Raw genomic sequence first — 10,116 nt, 5'->3', positions numbered from 1 at the left:
AGAAGCATGAATGTCTATGCAACAACCACAGCCACAGCTCAGGGTGCAGGTGTCCTGTTTTCCTGTAGGGATGGACAGAGGACTTCACACAGGGACTAGGCACATACTGCAGGCTGAGGTGTCTCCTGGGAACCAAGCTGGGCACCACTCAGAGCGGGCATTAGCTGGGCAGGTCCTGGAGAGTCAGGCACAGACTTTGGAATTTCAGAAGCCAAAGAAAGGTATGGTGAAAGGGTGAGTTGTATAACTGGGCAGGGCTGCCTCTTTGCTAAATAGGTGGCATGATTTGAAGTTAAGAAGAAGCCAGCTTCAGGGGCACCTGGGTGGCTCAGTCGGTTAGGCATCTGCCTTCAGTTCTGGTTATGATCCCCCATGTCCTGGGATTAAGCCCTGCATCTGGCTCTCTGCTCAATGCAGAGTCTGCTTCTCCCTTTCCATCTGCCTGCTACTCTGCTTGCTTGTGCCCTCTCTCTCTCCCTCTGTCAAATACATAAAATGAAATAAAATAAAGAGGGTAAGCCAGCTTCAGCCCAGGGTTTCCTATGCACCTACTAAGTGTCTGGCTGCCCGCAGGAGAGCCTTCCATTTTGCTCGTGGTTTGTCTCTTCCTTTCAGAATGTATGTGTCCCCGGTCCTCTGAAAGGTAAGGCACCCTGAGCTGAAATGAAAGATGCCCCTCTTACTCAAAAGAAGATAGAATTGCTGGCTTAAAAATAGAACAAACAAATCAGCTAACAATTGTAAATTCATAGCTCTAACTTGAGACCAAGAAGGGAAAAACCCCAAGTTGAAAAAAAAAAAAATGGGAGGGAATCTCAAAAATGGTGAGTGAGAGTTAAAACCGAAAAGTGTTACAGGAGAATTGGAACCTTAACAGCTGGGACTAGGGATTAATGCCCACACAGAGAGAGAAATTTAGCCAGCAGCCTCATGTGGGTGGGCAGCTGGGACTGAGTGGCCTGAATTGATTCTGCAGCCGCTAGCATTGCATTTGGTAAGAAAATCACTGCCCACCTAATCCGAGAAAGCTATAATGAAGCTGCCTATTCACCTAGGCCCATAGATGAAAATAGACACACCTGCGGGTAATCAGAACACAATGAGGGAGCCAAATTTAAGCCACCTGAATAGTTCAGGACCCTGACTAAATAAATTAGCATAAATTAACATAAACATCAGTCCAGTACACTTAAATCCATAAAGTCCCAGCAGATGCAAATGAGAAACTGTCACCTAAAGCAAGTCACATGTGTTTCTCATGGAAAATATCCTCACTGACAACTAGATCATAGCCAAAATTATAAACCGTATGAGAAAATGAATGACCAGGAAGAAGAGGCAAGAGGAAAAACAAATAATCCCAGAGATAAGAGAATAATATTTAAAAGGCTGTAAAATAAGTATTTTTAAATGTTTGCAGAAATAGGAGAGTAAATAGAAATCACAATGTAAGAAAAGGACAATATGAGATAAGGAAAAGTAAATTCTAGAAATGTAAATCAATTAAAAACAAACAAAAAAACCTATGACACTCCAAACACGGAGACTGTGTATTCTTTTCAAGTACATGAGAACCATTTCTAAAAACTAAATATGTATTAGGACACAAATGAAAATGTGTTCTTCGATCAAAATGCAAGTAAATTAAACAAAAACTTTTTTTTTAATTCAAAGGTGGAGACTTTCAGTTTCCACTTCAACACGTAAAGAACTTGGAAATTTTCACTCCCACGCTCACAACAAGAAAAATCTAAAAAACTTAAATGAAAAACAACAACCATTTATGTATCAGTGACCTGAGGTCACAGAAGCAGAGGTTGAAACCTCCAGTGGATCCTGGTAGGAACACTTAAAGTTTAATTCACTAATATCTGGAGATGAAGTGAGGACTAGTTGGAGTGTTTGAGCCTTAGGAGGGCCCCCTCATGGGAGTAAGACCTAATCATAAGATTGTAGAATTTTTCTCCTTTCCTAACATCACAACATCAACAAAGCTCTTCTTTAATAAGAGGTGATTAAAACCAAAAGAAAATGCAAGCCTCAGCCCCCATTTAAGAAGCCTCTAAGGAAACCCAAAGATAACCAGAGAAATAAAACAAGGACACTAGAGGAAATCTCAGCCTCTGGCACAGAAGTTACAGGGAACAATAACACAGCTTAACTCCTAGCCAGACAAATATAAAACCTCACAGCTCAGTTGCTTTTACCTGATAGAAACATCATGTAGGCTTTCAATAATAGATTACAAAGGATGTTAAAAGGCAAAATGCCAAAAGGAAGAAGAAGGAGGAGGAGGAGGAGGAGAGGAAGAGGAAGGAAGGAAGGAAGGAAGGAAGGAAGGAAAGAAAGAAAGAAAGAAAGAAAGAAAGAAAGAAAGAAAGAAAGAAAGGAGAAAAGGAAGGAAGAAGAAAAGAAAGAGAAAGAAAGAAAGAAAAAGAAAGAGAAATGCTGTCTGAAGAGACAAGGCAAGCATCAGAGCCAGAGTCACATTTGGTAGAGATTTTAGAATTATCAGACAAGGAATTTAAAATAACTATGATTAATATGTTAAAGGCTCTAATGGAAAAAGTGGACAACATGCAAGAACAGATTGAAAACTCTGAGAAAGAATCAAAAACAAGTGTTAGAAATAAAAAACATCATAACAGAAACAAGAATGACTTTAACGGGTTCACCAGCAGATTGCACAGGGCTGAGGAAAAGAATCAGTGAGCTTGAATACACGTTGATAGAAATTCTCAAACTGAAAAATTTTAACCCTAAAAAATAAACTCCTACTGACTGTAAAAGAAGGCCAAATGGAAGTTATAAATATTTAGTGCCTAATAACAAAGAAAGGTTTACATAGTATAACATTTAAGTTACTCACCTTCACAATTTCTGGGATACAGCTAAAACAGCAATTAGATGAAAATTTGTACTGTTGAATCCATTTACTCACAAATAAAAAAATACAGAATAAAAGTGAATTCAGTTTTCTCTTTAAGAAATTTTAAAAAAAAGCAAAACAGAATATACCTCAAAAAATAAAAAATAAGAAATAACAAAGATGAAAGTTAAATTAAATGAAAATGAAATAAACAAATTATAGGGTATGATATGATTAACTCAATTCTTAATATCTGTGATAAAAATAAAGAAAACAAACAAAAAATACAGAAATTCATTCATGATAATCATTAAAATCAAAAGCTTACGTACTAAAAGTCTAACAAAATATACAAACCCCTAGCATGATTTTTAAAATGAAAGGAAATGAATAATATCAAGTATATTAAAAATAAAGAGATCACATGTTGAATTATATAATTACTAAAAAAACACTTAAAAATGCATAATAGTACATTGCAAAATTTTATGTTAATAAATTTGAAATTTAGATATAACCATTTTCTTGAGAAATATAAATTACCAAAATTGACTAAAGGAAAATTGAAATCTTGAGCAAATCAATTTCATTCAGGAAATTGAATAGATAACTAAAAATGCCCCTTCCTCAGGGAACATCACAGTGAGTTATAGTTTCAAGAAACTGATAATTATTGTTTATTTTATTTTATTTTATTTTTTAAAAGATTTTATTTATTTATTTGACAGAGAGAGAGACAGCGAGAGCAGGAACACAAGCAGGGGAGAGGGTCAGAGGGAGAAGCAGGCTTCCCGCCAAGCAGGGAGCCCGATGTGGGACTCGATCCCGGGACCCTGGGATCATGACCTGAGCCAAAGGCAGACGCTTAACGATTGAGCCACCCAGGCGCCCATTATTGTTTATTTTAAAGCACACACAACTATTTCTGAGAACAGAGAGAGCCACCTGAAACAAACAGGGGTAGTAAAAATAAATATATAAATAAACATACCAATTTCATTTGTAAACACAAATGCAAAAATCTAAATAAAATACAATTGTTTCAACTTGGAAGTTTATCTTAGAAATTCTCATAGGATTCTCAATAGTCCAACAACGGGGACACCTAGGTGGCTCAGTCAGTTGAGCCACCAACTCTTGATTTTTGGCTTAAATCATGATATCGGGGTGGTGGGATCCAGCCCTGCGTCAGGCTCTGTGCTTAGTGCAGAGTCTGCTTGTCCCTCACCCTCTCTGCTCGCTGTCTCTCTCAAATAAATAAATACATAAATAAATAAATAAAATCTATTTTAAAAAATAGTTCAACAACAGAAGATCCATCAGTAATAGTTTATCACATTAAAGAAAATGAAAAAGAAAACCTATATGAGATGTAGAAAAGTAATTAGATAAAATTCAGCATAAAGATCCTTAGCAAATAATGAATAGAAGAAAATGTTCTTGTTTCATAAAAGCAGCTACCGAGAACTTTCTGAATTATTATAACTAATTGTGAAATTCTGAAGGTATTCCCAATAAACTCAGAAATGAGACAGGGTAACCCATATATGCATCATGTACACAATCTACATAATTATCTAGGTATCAGGATCGATAGCTCTAAAAATCCATACTATTGAATAAAGAGAGATCATGATAACCAGAATACCATATGATGGCCTTTATGAAAACTTTAAAACTATAATACCATATATTAAGTGCACATACTTATTTAGGAAATTTTTAGAAAATATAAATGGAAATATTCCCTATGGCTTCATAATAGTGGTTGTCTCTGGAAGGGGAAGATTGGGGTTGGGGCTAGAAGATGTGTCAGTTGGTTAGATAAGGTTATGCTGTCAAAGCCAACTCCCAATTCTCAATCTCAGTGGCTTAAACAATAGGATGTATCTATGTCTCAAACCATATGTCCATCAGGCACTGGTGGTAGAGACCGGGTGGCTTCTCAATGTCATCCTTTCTCTGGGACCTAGAGGGATAAAAGTTTTTGGAGAGTGTCACCTTGGCAGTTGAGTGTTCAAACCCAAAAGGGCCTTACATTTGCCCACAAAGCACTGGACAGAATAGGTGACAAGATCCTGAAAGAAGGCGGGGAAGTGTGGTCCCCCAGCATCCAGAAGGAGAGAAGAACCAGAATTTTTTAGCATTAAAAGTTCCTACTACCCATGGGAACTTTTAGTCATTAATCATTAATATCCTATTATTAATCATTAATGTCCTATTGTGAATTATTAATATCCTATTATTTAATAGGAAAAAATGAAGTACAAATAACAAGATGTTATTCTAGGTGATGGGAACATTGGTATTTGTCACATTATTCTTTGTATACACATTCCCCAAAAAGGGGTAAGCACTTCTCAATCATCACTTGGTAGTGTCAATTTAAGTGTCTGTGCTTGGATCAGGACAAAAAATAGGAGAAAGGAGGGGCGCCTGGGTGGCTCAGTCGTTAAGCGTCTGCCTTCGGCTCAGGTCATGATCCCAGGGTCCTGGGATCAAGCCCCGCATCGGGCTCCCCGCTCTGCGGGAGGCCTGCTTCTCCCTCTCCCACTCCCCCTGCTTGTGTTCCCTCTCTCGCTGTGTCTCTCTCTCTCTCTGTCAAATAAATAAATAAAATCTTTAAAAAAAAAAATAGGAGAAAGGAAATGGGTGCATGCTGAAATCAAACTTTCCCATTCATTTTCAACAACTAGTATCAGCTTTTGAGAGTATCAGAAAGTCTCTCTGTAATGACCACTCTCTAAATCTCTCATCCCCAGTCATGTCTGTCTAACCAAAGTATTCATAATGTCCCAAGTACATCAGCATCACAGTACATTTGTCACTATTTCTAACTTTTCCTTTTCCTTTCCCGGATCAGTCCTTCTCAGTCTTTCACAACTTTTCCTGGAAGCTCTTCTCACAGCCTGGGTTGAATGCCTGTCCCTAAATTCCTTAAATGCTTCTATTTTCATGTCTGTTTCGCACCTGGGCAGTGAATTCACAAGAGCATCCTTCCTTGTATCTCTAGCACCTATGGGAGTTGCTGGCATATAGTAAATGCTAAGTAAATTCTTAAATATGTGAAATTACAAAATGTGTTCTGAACTTCAGTGATGCTTGGTAGGAGACAAATAAGGGCCAAGGAAAACCTGACCACCTGCAGGAAATTAGCATGAAATTACCATGCATGACACTTCGGCAACAAACAGAGGCAAAATAGTCTGCTGTGTTTCTGCTGCTGAATGAAATAATGACTTTTTGTTGTTGTTGTTGTTTATCTTTTCACGTCTGTCATTTTATTTGATTCTCTCAACATTCTCTAGGGAAGGCAGAACAGACATTTATTATCCATGAGTTTACTGACCTACTCCAAATCGTAGAACAAATCTAGCAGATCTGTTCCTAGAACCCAGGATTGAGGACAGCAAGCTCTTCCCACCAGATCACAATGCCTGTTTGGATTGGTAATTTCCAGTTCTTGTTTCCAGAACTCACCTGGGTCTCTCACTCCATAGGCTCATCCGTCTTGGGGACAACACTCAATGCCGTCCAATAAAATAGTTTTAGCACTTAATAAGCAATTATGGAGGTAACTGGATAATTTATGTGCCAAAGATAGTATCCTAAATATGTAACAAGCTGAACATTTTAGGGCTCAAATCAGAAGGGGGGTGTGAAGATTTGTTCAGCATCAAGGAGAGAAAAAAACACTAGGCTGGAACCAGCACACCATGTTTTAAATCCACCCCCCCCTCAAAAAATCGCAGCTTCTGCCATTTGTTTACCAAATAACCTTGGGATATCACCTTCCCTTTCTGGGCCTCGGTTTTTTTATCTGTCAAATGAACAAACTGAATTAGATTATTTCCAGGGCCACTTCTGCTCTGAGATTCTTTAAGACCTTGAAGTGCCTAAATGTATGTAATAAAAGATAATGTTCTTTATATTTCTAAAAAAAAAATCAAACCCATATTAAATAGATTCGTGGAAGCCTTGGATATAGAGGAAATGTAGAAATCAGAAAACGAATTGCATTTATGTACAACGTAAAAATCATCATATTTTCTAAAATCTCCCATTTCCTCCCCATTAACAGATGGGAAGCAGTTTGAGGGAGTTTATTGGATGAAGCGGCCGCCATCTGAGCAGTCATACCACATGAGTGACGCTAATGAGACAGGAGAAATATTCAAGAGTCCAGGACTCTGCCCAAGAAATCACGGCATCTCCACCAGGGCCCTGTTGGGCATGCTCATGAATTAGTCTTCAGCTCCAAGAATAGACTCTGTAAATACTATTTCTTATAATGATGATGATTATTATTTATAGCTTGCCCCAGCCTCCCAGGCAAATGTCCCAGGAAGAACAAAAAGACGCTTAGTGTAATTAAAACAAAGAAAATGTAGAGGTGTTGGCATGTAAGGAAAGGGATCGTTTCAACATCTGAAGCAGAGAACTATTGGTTAGATTCGCTTAATAATCACTAATGTGGATTTCATTTTAAGATCACACAGCTAGAAAAGCGCATTGTAGGTTTTATTATTATTATTATTCAGGGAAAAAAAGCACTCTAAAAGAGCACTCTCCTATTAAAAAGATCCTGTGTTGGTTCTTTCAAGCTTGGTTATACTTAACTTTTCCAGAACTAACTTGAAAGGACAGTTTTTCTAATCTCTGGATCTTGAGGGATTCAGTTTAACTCAGATCAATTCAGTGCATATTTATCTAGTGGACCTTAGATGTCAAGCACTGAGAATACAGATGTTTTATACACACACACACACACATATATGTGTGTGTGTGTATAAAATATGTATATATGTATACCTATTTGGTATATTTGTATTTTATATGTATATATGTATAAAATATGTATATGTATGCATATATATGAGATATATATACATATGTACATATATATATATTTCTAAATTTCAGGAGCTCAAGAAGTGAGGCACAGAATTAAAAACACTGAGATAAAGTGTGTGTGAGTCAGTGGGCCTGGGCAGGCTGAGGATCAGGATTCAGAAAAGATTTTGTTACAAGATGATGTTCTCCAACCTGGAAGGATAACTTGGAGTTTGTCCATTTGATAACAGAGAGTGGGCATTCCAGGGAGAAGAAATAGCTGGCACAGAGAGAGGAGTGATATAATATTTTGAGTTAAGGAGTAGAAAGAAATGCAGCAGGAAGAACAGGCAAGGGCAGACTATAAACAGCCATGTGAGTTCTACAAAGATGTAAGACTATGTCCTGGGGCTGCCCCTATCACACAGACATATGTGTTAGCGCGGTTGCTGGGGCTTCCGATGGACAGTAGTGGGGTGGATTGAATGTGAAGGCCGAGGACCAATCAGAAAGCTGCCCAGGTAATTCAAGTGAGAGCTGATAAGAGGTTGATCTGGGTAGTGGCTAAAGGGAAAATGGAAAAAACAAAACAAAACAAAACAAAACACAAAGCATTGATAAACTTCCTGAAAAGCAAAGACACCATATGTAAAGAAAAGGAAGAAGATGGAGTTGTCCAAGGAATTCAATGCTTGGTTCTCAACTGTGATTCATGACACCTATGTTTTATTTTCTTGCCTGTGGGTAGGACTCAACTGATGACTTGAATGCGTTACATCAAGCCTTAATTTCCCTAGCTATAAAATAGGTATAGTCAGAAGCAAGCCCCACTTACCTGTTTGTGATGCTGCATAAATGACTAGGCAATGCCTATAAAATGCTCCCAGCCTTTGCTCAAAGGTCCCCATATATGTGTCATTACTTTGTTGATGGTGATTTTGGAGTTGGTGTGGGCTTTGTGGGTGGTGAGGCAGAGTCCCCTAGAGGGACTGACTCATTTTGTCTAAGCTGCCAAAAATTGATGCAATCAGAAATTTCTGGATTTACCTGGCTAGCCAAATATTGGGATCAACTGACCATGGAAAAGTATCAGAGGGTTTTGACTTGGAAGAGACTAGAAGAAGTCTTACCTTGAAGCCTTGCAAATTAGAGATGCAACGAGAGAGAAGAGAGGAAGAGTGAAAGTAGAAATAACCTAAGGGTGGAGATAGTGAAAATCATTTTCAAAATTTGGTAGCTAAGTTGCATCAAGCACTGTGTTAGGTACTAATTAATTATCTGCCTATATGTTATCTCATTCATGTTTCTATCTGGCACACAGTGGCATCAATAAATGTCAGTTGCGTAAACAACCTTGTTTGGTACATCCTATTATCCCTGTTTTATATATGTGATGATCAAGGCAGCAGGAAGTTGAGAAACCTGCCCAAAGTCATACTGCTCTAAGTGGGAGAGAGCCTAGATTGAAATCTTGACCTCACTGCAAAGTTTCTGCACAGTTCCCATGACTCCCCTGCCTCCAGTCGTCCACTTTCCTTCCCTCTCACCACTGTGTACTTCACCACCAGTGTCCCCCTTTCAGATCCTGGGCTATGTCATCTTTCTCCATTGTTGGCCATCATTTGACACTATTTTTCCAGATCCTAGAAATGTATTGCTCCCTCTTCTCTTTGGGAGGAGACGGGTGGATGCTGTTGTGTATCATTTTTTACCCATCTTGGAAGTCAGTATCTGTATTATCCAGATTTGCCACATGTGAGGGATCTATTCCATATATAAGGTTCCTTACTTTCGAAGGCAGGGTTTTTCTCAAAAAACTGCGAAGAATCAAATTAGGCCCATAACCTTCATATGGGAGAAGAACCAGAGACACTTTGCTGCTTTATTAATATGTTTATAAATTGTTGGGGAAATCGCCAAAGCAATGCAAGACAGGATTGAATGGCTCACTCATACAACTGGCATTCACTGAGTGCCAGGTTTTTATGTATCAGGTGCTCTTCAAAGTACTAGAAAGATACAAAGAGCAATAAAACACAGATGCTGGATTCAAAGAGTTCATAGTCTAGGCAGGAGGCACCTATAGTCTATATTCATTATTTGCAGATTTCATGTTTGTGACTTTGCCCACTCCCTGAAATGTATTTGTAACCTCAAAATCAATACTCTGGGTGCTTTTCCAATGTGTCATTTTCCAATGTGCACCAAGCAGTGAGAAACTCAAGTCGCCAACACTCATGTTCCTAGCGGAGGTTGACTGAGGCAAAATCGTCTTCTTATTCGGCTCTCATACTGTGAACACGTGCCCTTTCCATGGTCTACTTAGGCCCAGGTTTTTCATATTTTTGTGCTTTTTGTTGGCGATTGCATGTTTAAAATGGCCCCCATGCATAGTGCTCCAAAGTGTGCAAAGG

The sequence above is a fragment of the Callorhinus ursinus genome, unplaced genomic scaffold, assembly GCF_003265705.2.
Source record: "Callorhinus ursinus isolate GAN/ISIS: 27379988/994484 unplaced genomic scaffold, GSC_fseal_2.0 scaffold10, whole genome shotgun sequence".
NCBI lineage: Eukaryota > Metazoa > Chordata > Mammalia > Carnivora > Otariidae > Callorhinus > Callorhinus ursinus.
This window is presented reverse-complemented; position numbering follows the sequence as displayed.